A 13,888-nucleotide genomic window follows, 5' to 3' on the forward strand; every position below is an offset into this window, starting at 1 on the left:
CGCGGTCATCCCAAACAATTCCGTGTTGATTCACGATCGTTTCGAGGCATTTCGCGGTCAATTTGCTTCACTCCACGGTCATTTACATGCATTTCGCAGTCAATTCGCTTCAAACCATGATCATTCCCATGCATTTCGCGGTCATTCCAAACAATTCGGTGTTGATTCACGGTCGTTTCGAGGCATTTCGTGGTCAATTCCCTTCACTCCACGGTCAGTTGAATGCATTTCACGGTCAATTTGCTTCAAACCATGATCATTCCCATGCATTTCCCTATCATCCCAAACAATTCCGTGTTGTTTCACGGTCGTTTCAAGGCATTTCACGGTCAATTCCCTTCGCTGCATGGTTAGTTGCATGCATTTCGCGGTCAAATCGCTTCAAACCATGATCATTCCCATGCACTTCACGGTCGTCCCAAACAATTCCGTGTTGATTCACGGTTGTTTCGAGGCATTTCGCAGTCAATTCGCTTCACTTCACGGTCATTTGCATGCATTTCGCGATCAATTCGCTTCAAACCATGATCATTCCCATGCATTTTACGGTCGTCCCAAACAATTCCGTGTTGATTCACGGTCGTTTCGAGGCATTTCGCGGTTAATTCCCTTCACTTGACGATCATTTGCATGCATTTTACGGTCAAATCACTTCAAACCATGATCATTCCCATGCACTTCACGGTCGTCCCAAACAATTTCGTGTTGATTCACGGTCGTTTCGAGGCATTTCGCGGTCAATACCCTTCACTTCACGGTCATTTGCATGCATTTTGCGGTCAATTCACTTCAAACCATGATCATTCCTATGCATTTCGCGGTCATCCCAAACAATTCCGTGTTGATTCACTGTCGTTTCGAGGCATTTTGCGGTCAATTCCCTTCACTTCATGGTCATTTGCATGCATTTCGCGGTCAATTCGCTTCAAACCATGATCAGCGGTCAGTTGCATGCAACTGACCGTGAAGTGAAGGGAATTGACCGCGAAATGCCTCAAAACGACCGTGAATCAACACGGAATTGTTTGGGATAACCGTGAAGTGCATGGGAATGATCATGGTTTGAAGCGATTTGAGCGCGAAATGTATGCAAATTGTCACGCCCCAAACCCAGAAATCAGATTCACAAGAATCTCGGTCGCCAAATCCGGTGCCGACAGCCTCCGTAATACCCCATTCCCGGCTCCTAGCGTCTAAACGCCTGATTCCGATCCTGGAATCCTACTAGGAGGATTTTTTTTTTAAATGAACATTTAACTCGTAATAAGCATAACCACAAGATTACCCAATTCACAAAGGCAACATCATCATCACATATCCACTAATATAATCGTTGAGTACAATGCTAAAAGGAAATACATAATTCGAAAATCAAGCTCCAGAAGATCACTGCACGCTCCAAGCTCAACACTGCTGCAACCTAACATCACCTGTACGCATCTATCGTGCATAAGCTTATAAAAAGCTTAGAGGGTGGTGTAAGTGTGTGCACAAGGTAAGGGTCAAGTATGCAATACAATGCCATAAATTATACAATGGAATAAATGGAAATACTGACAAGATACAATATCAGAGTAAGCAAAATTATACTGGTAAGTCCGTAAGTTACATAATATCAGAGTAAGTGGAATACAGATCAGCTATACAAAGGAGTCGTCAAAGAGAGCCAAAAATCATATACTGAGGGTACAAAGTAATATGTAAATCCTGCTAAGTCCGTCTATGCTATATAAGTGCAGAAACATAGTAACCCAAAATGCTAGGTACTGCGGATGCAATGTAATATGCAGTGCGAATGAAATGACCATGCTGGAGTGTGAAGTCGGGATGATAGTACGTAGTATCGCAAACTACGGGGTCCACCACAAGGGACTTCTATCCAAACCAGTCCCATACCTAAATTTGGATAGTCAGACTCAATGTAGTAAACTCCTGATCTCAGGTTAGTCGCGCGCCCAACCGAAATCCTGGTCATGCGAAGGTACACGTAATAAATAGTTACGCACCACCAACCCGAGTGGACAGTGAATGAATGAATATGCAATTCCTGCTCAATAAGTCCACATATCAGTACAGTTTTTCTCTAGGGAATCACCGGGGTCTATTACACTCCAAACCAGATTGCCGCCCCATCGCGCACAACAAGGTGAGTGGAAGAGACCTCACTATCCGCCGCCGATATTGGCCCCACTCGTCGATAGCGGACCCATTCCTCGAGCCGGTCGAACCAACCTAGCATTGCCCCCTCTTCTCGGGCAGGTAAGGCCGCACCCCCTTCCAACCGACCACGACACAGTGGGAGACGCGGCCTATGGTATACGGCCCTCATGCGCTCATGCATCCACTCGGTCTAGACGTTGGAGCAACCTCTGGAACCAAAAGGGTTTAGGGACTTTCACCCAGGGATATCTATAGCACCCCATGTAGAACAGATTTCCGGTATCCCATCTGGCCATCCACAAAATATCTGTGGAGGCTATGACCCTGATGTCGCTAGGGCGTACGGTGGTCATGTCACACAAATGCGAGATGCATGAGTCACACAGTCCAATCATGCATCAACCCTGCACATGTCGTGCTCTCATGTAGGGCAACTCCGCCTATCAGGAAGCCCCATGAATAACCTACCTATAGCATATGCAATGGTCAATCACATCTCATAACAAACATGCAGATGATGCGTATGGGCATGTATCATGATGCTATGCTGTCATATACTCATAATCGGTATCAAGAACTGACATCGACAATCGATCTCGACAATGTGGACATTTAACCAGCATTACCCTCAAGGAATGACTCACATAAAGCCTAATATATAGCAGACTCATGGCCTCACACAAGGACCTAATATATAACACCATGGGCCTTACTCAAGGGCCACATATACACAACAGGTGGGCCCTACTCATGGGCTTTAAATACATAAAATGTGAGCCCTACACATGGGTCACGAATACATCAAATGGGTCATACATCATGGGCCTAATACATATCACAATGGCCTTGCCCATAGGCCACGAATACACTACAATGGGCCTTGCCCATGGGCCATGAATACATCACAGTAGGCCTTGGCTACGGTTCACATACACATCAATAGGTCTCGTCAATCAGAATTGACACTCGGAATCGGCCTCAACAATCGGAGTCGGCCTATATAATCGACCATGACAATCGAAATCGGCTTCAATACTCGGCCTCGGCAATAGGGATCGATCGATGATCAAAATCGGTAAATCAGTCACAATAATCAGCCTCGATCGCTAGTCAGAATCGGTAAATCGGTCACGACAATCGGATCGATCGATAATCAAAATCGGCGAATCGGTCACGACAATTGGATCGATCGATAATCTGAATCGGCAAATCGGTCACGACAATCAGATCGATCGATAATCAGAATCGGTAAATCGGTCACGACAATCGGATCGGTCGATAATCAAAATCGGTAAATCGGTCACGAAAATCAGCCTCGATCGCTAATCAAAATCGACAAATCGGTCACAACAATAGATATTGATCGATAATCAGAGTCGGCAAATCAGTCACGACAATCGGATCGATCGATAATCAGAATCGGTAAATCGGTCACGATAATCGAATTGATCGATAATCAAAATCGGTAAATCGGTCACGATAATCAGGATCGATCGATAATCAGAGTCGGCAAATCAGTCACGACAATCGGATCGATCGATAATCAGAATCGGTAAATCGGTCACGACAATCGGATCGATCGATAATCAAAATCGGCGAATCGGTCACGACAATTGGATCGATCGATAATCCGAATCGGCAAATCGGTCACGACAATTGGATCGATCGATAATCAAAATCAGCGAATCGGTCACGACAATTGGATCGATCGATAATCAGAGTCGGCAAATCAGTCACGACAATTGGATCGATCGATAATCAAAATCAGTAAATCGGTCACGATAATCAGCCTTGATCGCAAGGCGGGGTCCATATGTGGACGACCGATGATGGACCAAGCAATATCAATGGGGCCCATTTGTTTGGGTTAACCCATTGGAGAATGATGAAGATGAGCCTTATCAAGCCTAAGGAAAAGTCACAATGTAGAACCTAACCATCACTACTTAACAATGTTGACATTTAACCATCATTACTCCCCAGGAATGGCCCACATAAAGCCAAATATATAGTGGGCCCATGGCTTCACACAAAGGCCTAATATACATCGTAAAGGGCCAAAATACATTGCATGGGCCTTACCACCTGGCCATAAATACACCATAATGGGCTACGACTCGTGAAACTCAATATGTAGCAATGGGTCGCACAATGGGCCTCACACACATCAAGTGGGTTACATCAATGGGTCGCATTAATGGGCGTCACACACATCAAGTGGGTTACATCAATGGGCCGCATTAATGGGCCTCACACACATCAAGTGGGTTACATCAATGGGTCGCATTAATGGGCCTCACACACATCAAGTGGGTTACATAATGGGCCGCATTAATGGGCCTCACACACATCAAGTGGGTTACATAATGGGCCGCATTAATGGGCCTCACACACATCAAGTGGGTTACATCAATGGGCCGCATTAATGGGCCTCACACACATCAAGTGGGTTACATAATGGGCCGCATTAATGGGCCTCACACACATCAAGTGGGTTACATAATGGGCCGCATTAATGGGCCTCACACACATCAAGTGGGTTACATAATGGGCCGCATTAATGGGCCTCACACACATCAAGTGGGTTACATAATGGGCCGCATTAATGGGCCTCACACACATCAAGTGGGTTACATAATGGGCCGCATTAATGGGCCTCACACACATCAAGTGGGTTATATAATGGGCCGCATTAATGGGCCTCACACACATCAAGTCGGGTCCACCGATATGTATTTTTGAGATCTGACCTATTCACAAGTTAATATAGAGATATATGAAGTGAAAACCAAATATCAGCTTGAGTAGAAACTACTGTGGCTCCTAAGAAGTTGAACGGTGGATGTCACTGTCCCCATTATTGCAAATGGTGGGGGTCCACTTGAACTCGAGATCTGACTCATTCTTTCTCTCGAGCCATGAAATGATCTCTCAAATGGTTGAATGGTATGGATACAACACATGCATCGTGGTGGGTCCCATAGATGGATGGCATGGATGAAACAGGTGGGACCCATAGAACTTGGTACATCTTTCTAGCATAGTAGCCACGCTGCAGGGGCCTACCGTCCGGATGATGGACGGTGAGATATAACGCATGCATCATGGTGGGGCCCACATGCATGGCCCACCATTTAAATGGGCGGATGGTCTGGATCACGTCCGTGGTCAGACAATCAGCTCTAGGGCTGGTGCAGGTACCTCCAGCCCATCCATTTCCAATCAAGGTGGTCCCACGTGGGTGGGCCACCATCAAATAACTTATATAATATATTATATTATATAAATATTATTATAACATTTACACACACTATCAAATGGATGGCTGGAAAAAAAACACTTCCATCATGGTGGCTTTACAAGCACCGTTCAAATGGACTGTGTGTAAAATACATGCATTTAGGTGTCCCACACATAGGGTGCTGATGTAAGTCAGAGGTGGACCCACCAGGTATATGTGATATATACATATCATATATTATATAAAATATTATATTATTTATTTATTGGACCCAGGCCTGCTGGCCACCGTCCAGGTGGACGGTCTGGGTGCAAAATAAATGCATCATGGCCCACCGTCCTCTAGATGTACGATGTGGACCAAACATAGACATCACGTGTGGCCATGCACGAAAGGTCTAGATGCACACGTCCAAGGTGTGGGGCCCACGTCCAGATGGACGGTATATACATCAAAGTGGACCCAGGCACGCCAGCATAGATGAAACACTTGCATCGTGGCAGGGTAGCACCACTGCACCGTCCAAATACTCCAGCACTGTCCAAATCATTTGGACGGTCTGGACGGGACAAATGCATCACGGTGGATTCCCACCAAATCGATGACGGTGTGGGTATACATACATACAACAGTGGGTCCCATGTGGGGCCCACCATAACGTTTATCTGCCATCCCGACCGTTGATAAGGTCGCACAGACCCAGACGAAGAGCGAAAACAAATTTTATAATGATCCAAAACTTCTGGGCCCTAAAAGGTTTCAAAGGTAGACATTTAATCTCTGCCATTGTTGGTGTGGACCAACTGAGTGCTGAGACTGGCTGGTTTTTGGAGATGGCCCATTAATAAAGGGGACCCATCAAATACATGGTGTTGATGTTCAACACGCATCAAGGCGGGGCCTGTAGTGGGGCCCACTGTCCCAGCGTCCAACCAAGCTGCAGACGGTGCTTGCTGGCAGCGTCCTCTTCTTGACGCAGACAGCACAACGCCTGCTGTTTTTTTTATAAAAATACTTTTAAAATAGTTTTTCTGTGGATTTTCACATGTGGGGCCCGCGTCAGAAAAATTTACCCCGTCCACTGGCTTCCATGGTTCAAGCCAAGCCAAGAAAGCCCAATATTGGCATATTTCAGTGTGTAGAAAGGTCAGAGTGCATTTTAACGGTGAAAACCACTATTTTCTATGCTATGGCCCGCCAGAAAACTCAGATCAGCTTCATTTTTTGGATCAACACATAAAATGAGTTGAGGAATGGAATGGACGGCGTGGATTAAACTTATACATCGAGGTGGGGCCTTCTTGAGCATCCCACGCCAAAGCTTGGAATCAAACTGATATTTTGGTCAGTTCACACTTCACAGTGTAGCAACGTCCAGCGTCCCTGGACGCTAGACGGTTTGCACACACACAATTTTAAGGTGGGCCTTGGTTAGGTGGGCCACCAAATGCACGATGTGGTGTGGATAAGACATACATCAAGGTGGGGTCCATTCGGGCGGCCACACAGCCACACCACCACATAAAATGATAGAGAGAGGGAGAGAGAGAGAAAGAAGCACCCACCTCGAGATCTCTCCTTCCTTCTACTGTCAATGCTTGATAGAGTCCCAAATGGACCATTTCAATGGTTGAGATGGGCTTAGGATAGTGGGACCGGGTGGTAGAAAGGTGGGCCACACTACTCTCTCCCATGGAAGCCATGGACGTGAGTTGCTCCCATGGAGCTTGGGAGAAATGAGAGAGAGATGATGGGAGAGAAGGATGGTGGAGTGACATGAGAGGTAAGGTGTTTGTTGACTTTTTGAGGTTGCTTTTGTACTTAGGCATGGGGAGAGTAATGGGTTGAGTGATGGGTGTACTTTTGACAAGTGATGTGATTGATGTGATGGATTTGATAGATTCTCTTGGAATTGCAACGTGCGGTATTTTCTCGAACTGAACGCAGGCTCACATCTTCTTGCCTGGATATCGCCTCAGCGCGCGAGACGTAGCGTTGGAACCGCGGCGACGGCGCGGTCGCAGGGGTATAAGTCTCGGGTCAAGCCGACTCTGAATAATGGGATATGACTTAGGGTTGTGCGCAAACCCCGATAACAGAATGCGGGTTGACGGAATTTGACCGGGAGGACCGCGAAGCCTACAGAACGGTATGGGTTAGGATACGGGCCTTACACAAATGATCGTGAAGTGAAGGGAATTGACCGCAAAATGCCTCGAAACGACCGTGAATCAACACGAAGTAGTTTGGGATGACCGTGAAATGCATGGAATTGTCCGTGAAGTGGAGGGAATTGACGGTGAAATGCATGGAAATGACCACGAACTGATTGAAATTGACCGCAAAGTGAATGAAATGGATTTTCGACCATCGACCTGATGGAATCTTAGAAAATAACTAGGTTAGTTGGCTAAAGTATCTTCTCCTACCCCAAAATCATATAGGGTACATCAAGTAACTAATTTTGGTTTATAAGATATTCTTGTTGAATGAATAGAGAAATAAATGAAAAAAAGAGAGAATTTTTCTTTTTATATGCTTATATATATATATTTATATAAATATGTATTAGAGAAAATTGTAGGTAGAATAAAGTTCTCCATGTAAAAAATAAAAACTAAAAAATAAAAAATAAAAAAATAAAAAAATTTGCATAGACTTTTACGACAGTTATGGCTACAGCTATAATCTGTAGCTATATCTTCGATACATATCGAATACACTTCGATTAATCGAAAATTGCAGGATTTTTTATGCGAAGTTGCTGGACAGTTTTGGACCTTTTCCGATTAATCGAAAGACATTCGATATATCGAAGTATATATCGAAAGACCTTCGATGTATAGTAGAGGACATATTGAAAAAGCATTGGCTGCGGTTATCGCTACGGTTATAATCCGTAGCCAAAGATACTAGCTCTTTTTTTTCCCTGTTGTAATCCTCACCGCCTTTGTGGGTCCTTTTATGAGGTATGTGTTATATCCAAACCGTCCATCTATTTTGCGAACTCGTACTAACGCTTGGGAAGAAAAATAAGACAGATTTAGCTATCAAGTGGACCACACTGTAAAAGGCAGTGGAAGATTGAACGTCTACCATTGAAACCCTTTTAGGGGTCCCAGAAGTTATGGACCATTACAAAATTTGTTTTTCCCCTTCATCCAGGTCTTTGTGACATTATGAATATATTGGATGGAAAATAAATGTTATGGTGGGCCCTACAAAATTTTTAACGGTTAAAGTCAATTTTCCCGTTGCTCTTTGTGGTGTGGTCCAGTTGATCTTTGGATAGGATTTTTTTTTTTTGATAATGCTCCGAAATGATCTCGAACTATGGATGAACGTTGTGGATATAATAAAAACGTAACTGTGGGGCCCATGTAGCTTTGATATCTTTTGAACCGTTCGTACAACTCGGAGTTCGAGGAGTGTCAGCGCTTGTCTTCGAGCGCCACATATCCACTTGAAGGAACAAGCAGGGGGCATTTTCGGCCTTTGGCAAGCCTTCCGTACAGCTCGGGCGTATTCTCGCACAGGAATATGAGGTGGGCGTAGTTTCCTAAATGGGCCATAAATGGGTCGTACAATCGCAAATTTCTCTTTTCTTTTTCTTTTTTGTTTGCTAGCTTTTCAATACGGAAAATGGTACTATGCGCTCGACCTCACACGACCGTCCCATGAGGTTGAGTTGTGTGGGCCCTATCGTGACGTGTTTCAAACAACTACCCCATCAGTCAAATGTACCATTTGATTATGGTCCTAGATCTCAAAAATCTAGTCAATCGGTGACTTGTGTGGGCCACACCACATACAGAAGTGGAGAGGGCCGTGCACCATTAAAATATGCATAATCATTTTTTGGGCCTACCAAGATGTGGTTTGCAAATCTAGCCCATCCATTATGTGTGTCCCACTTGAATGAGAGTTCAAACCAAGTTTCAATAGCATTCAAAACTCAGGTGGGTCCCACTAAGTGCTTTTTTATATTTTTGGCATGTCTTCACGTGATTTTAGATGGTATGGCTCACTTGAGAATTGTATACGATTGATTTTTGGAATATTTTATAATTTAGAGGAGACCCATCAAATGAGTGGTGTTGATGGTCGACACGCATCACAGTGGAACCCACACAACTTAACCTCACATGAGCTTACGTAAGGTGGAGCGCATAGTACCTTTTCCCTTTTACTACACCGTACTGTCAGTTCAAACACCCTCGCTAGGGAATCGATGACAAGACCTCGGTGTGAAAACGAGGTGTCTTTCTCTTCACGTCTCACGTCTCTTTCACCGACATTTCACTTGGTAAAAGAGCTACTTTAATTACGTTACTTCCCTACAGGATCGAAGGATTCTGCAAAGGCCATGGCAAGATAGGTGGGGCCCACTGTGATATTCTTTAAAAACCCACCACGTCCATTCATTTCGCTAGGTCATGTAAAGACATGGTTCGAAAATGAGGAGGGCCAAAACTCAAGTGGGCCAGACTATCAGGAAAATACCTTCAGATGACACCATCGTAAGTCAACCATGGTTGTTATATGCCATCAATACCATTAATAATGTCAAATGTTAGCTTGATCAAAAGCTTTCGTGGCCTCACCAATGATTTAAGGGTAAGCATTCAATCCTTGTTAGTCCTGTCATGTGGTTCGTTTGAGCCTTTGATCTATCTAATTTTTTAAGTCATATTCTAACATGATTTGTTAAAATAAATGGACAGAATAAATTTATTACAAAAATCCCAATGGGCATACCTGGCTTTCTGTCGCAGGCAATATGCTTACTGAGAATAGGGGGATTCTCGGAAGCGGATTGGCTGGTGCACCACACACCGGCTATATAGCTGCTGTAGGCACGTGTCGTGCGAAGACGAGCATGGACACTCCGCGAACACCAAATTGTACGAATGGTTCAAAGGAGATCAAAGTTACGTGAGCCCCACAGTGATGTATTTATCATATCTACACTGTCCATCTATTTTTTCAGCTCATTTTAAAATATTATCCCAAAATTAAAAGCAGATTCAAATCTCGGGTGGACTACACCACAGGGAAATAGTGGTAATTGACAATTAAAAACTTCTTAGATGCGACAAAATTTTGTATCAAGCTGATATTTGTTTTTTTCTCTTCGTCGACAGATTGGATAGCAAATAAGCATTATCATGGGCCATGAAGTTTTTGACAGTGGAAATTTAATTACCATTGTTTCTCGTGATATGGCCCACCTTAGATTTGGATTTGCTTCACCTTTTTTGGCTTATGCCTTAAAAAGAGCTGAAAAAACAGATGAAGGGAATGGATATGCATCAAGATGGGCCCTACGCTCAACCCCGAATCGTGTTTGGTGAGTACAGGGCCCACCTGATCCGCTCGCATACAAAGGCATCCAGCAGCCAAGTGTAACTAACCCTACCACTAACCAAAATCGTCTAACCATGGTTAAATCTACACTAACCAGGGTTATAACAACATAATGTATCTTATAAACTAAGACCGATGACGTGTACCATCCAAACAGTAATCCGATGTCTTGGCCTCGTGATTTATACTCTGGAAAGAAATAAATCATGTTAATAATCTTCCCACTCTATACTACGTAAATAAATGATGATCCAAACCGTTGATTCATTTGGGACAACCATGATAAAGAAAGCCCAAAAAAATGACTAAAAGAATTAACTAAAATACAGTCCAATTTGTATGTTATTTCTAAACGGCCAAGATTATCTGATCATCTCAACTTTTTTTTATCTGGTCCACGTATAAAGTCTTAGTATGAATGAACGTTACAGATCATCTTATACTTATGGGACGTGTACGGTATAAAATGCTGAGACACCAAAATTTTGTGATTCCGGATATTATCAGAATCATACTCAATGATTCAGTGATATTTAATTCTTTATTATATTAGGAGCTTGGCTAAGCTCACACGCCTGGAAAAGGCAGCTCAAACAAACGCCACCACGTGTCCCAGTGTGGAATACACGTGCAGTATCTAATCCGTCCGTCTGATTGGTTTCATCGTATAGATATTCTTGCATGAAAAAGAATCTGATCCGTTCAGCAAGTGGGCGACGAGTTTATAAGCAGTTAGACAGTTAAAAAAAGCTACAAGCCTGGTTTTTTAGATATACATTTGTTTCATAAAATGTGGCCCATCTAACCAGTGAACCGAGCTGATTCTATGGAATTTACATCTACATATTAGACCCTCTCTAATGAATGGATTAGATCTCATTCTAATTTTCCACTCTAGCAGCTGTGTAGTGTTTACATGATCCGCCTTACACACGCCTGTTGGCTCAGCAAAGCTATATTTTTAGGGAGGACAGATGTAATCACCGTAGACGGACCACACTCCAATAGTTGTACGGATGCGACGACAGAAAGGTTGTCCCACGACAAGAGAAGTCTCGATCTTCCGACTGTGTAGCCGAACTTTTCTGTCTTATTACATGGATTCGCTCCACGTCTATTTTAAAACAAGGCATCCGAGTCATCCACATTCCACGGGTAAAAAAGCTGCTTTAATTACATTACCTTTCAACGGTTTCGAAGGGTTCTACAACAGCCATCGGAAGATAGGTGGGGCCCACCATGATATTCTTTGAAAACCAACCACGTCCATCCATTTTGCTGGATCACGTAAGGACATGGTAGGAAAATGAGGAAGGCCAAAACTCAAGTGAGCCACGCTATCAGGAAAATGCCTTCAGATGAAACCATCCTAAGTCAACCATGATGTTTATATGCCATCCATACCGTTGATAATATCAAATATTAGCTTGATCAAATGCTTCCGTGACCTTGTCAATATTTCAACGGTAATCATTCAATCCTCGCTAGTCCTGTCATGTGGCTCATTTGAGCCTGCGATCTATCTAATTTTTTAGGCCATGTTCTAACATGGTACGACAAAATAAATGGACCGGATGGATTTGTTACAAAAATCCCAGTGGGCCCATCTAGCTTCCCGTCGCAGGCGACCGGCTTCCAAAGGATAGGGAGATTCTCGGAAGCGGATTGGCTGGTGTACCACACACCAGCTGTATTGCTGCTGGAGGTACGTGTGGTGTGAAGACGTGCACGGACGCTCCTCGAAGTGTGAGTTACGCGAACAGTTCAAAGGAGATCAAAGTTACGTGGGACCCACAGTGATGTATTTATCATATCTACACTGTCCATCTATTTTAGAGATCATTTTAGAGCATATCGGAAAACGAATCATATTCAAAGATCATATCAGCTGCACCACAAATAGAAGCAGAAGCAGAGATAATGATTTTCACTGTTAAATAATTCATAGGGCCCACTATAACGTTTATTTTCCATCCAATCTATTCATTAAGTCACAAAGACCTGAATGAAGAGGAAAAACAAATTTCATGTTGATCCAAAACTTCTGTGACCCCAAAAAGGGTTTCAATGGTAGACGTTCAATCTCCCAATGCATATTGTAGTGTGGTCCATTTGATAGTTAGATCTGCCTTATTGTTGTACTAAGCTTAAAACGAGCTCGCCAAATAAATGGACGGTTTGGATATAACATATACCTCATGATTAGATCCACAGAACTTGCTGAGGTCAATACTGCAGCTATATAACTGGTGTGAGGTACACTAGCCAATCCGCTTCCGAGATTCTCAGGGATGCGAACGTGCAGGTCGCGACGAAAGAAAAGTTGTGTCCTGCTCCCTTTGATGATACATTGTAACCATCTCTCATGATTTCGACCGTTGATTTGATGGCCCGCGATCTAGATGCACTGCATGCAAAAAATCTGAATAAATCCGATGGTTTTGAGTGTCCACCACTGCTCTAACTATTCCTTTTTTAGTGGGCTACGCAGCGCCCACTAGAATAACGGCCCAGATCATTGAACATCGTTGTCAAATGTACAGCAAGGAGGGGACACGTGATTACCATCAGCAACGGGTTTGAATTCCAGTATATCTAAGTTAGATAATCTAGCACTCATTACCCGTACCTTCGGGAGGCGTGTACAATATCTGGACCGTTCATTTGTTGCTCCTCATCATTGATGGAGTGTGCTCCTAAAATGGCTTAGGCTAGACGATCATAGACACTGATGGGATCGCTTTCAAAGATTACACTTGAGCCGTTACAAAATACACCAGCTAATGTTAAACATTCAATGGTAACTAAATTCAATAAATAGCAAAGGATCAATCAGTGTGATTCTTTATTCTCAACCGTCAATATAATTCCCAGCAGATGAACGGTCATGATCTTGTACACATGTGCTGAGATTGATCAAACTAAATTGACTGTGTAACCTTTAATTTCAGTTTAGTCAAACGGATTTGTTTTAAGAGAATGAAAATGGAAATATGGAATTCACATAATATAAATTAATCATATAACCCGCTTTGTTATTTTTATAAAATAACCCTCGTCGTTATCCGGTTAAAGGAGCGGATTGGGTGCGGCGCAGTAAACACCAGATCATTTTATATC

The sequence above is a fragment of the Magnolia sinica genome, chromosome 11, assembly GCF_029962835.1.
Source record: "Magnolia sinica isolate HGM2019 chromosome 11, MsV1, whole genome shotgun sequence".
NCBI lineage: Eukaryota > Viridiplantae > Streptophyta > Magnoliopsida > Magnoliales > Magnoliaceae > Magnolia > Magnolia sinica.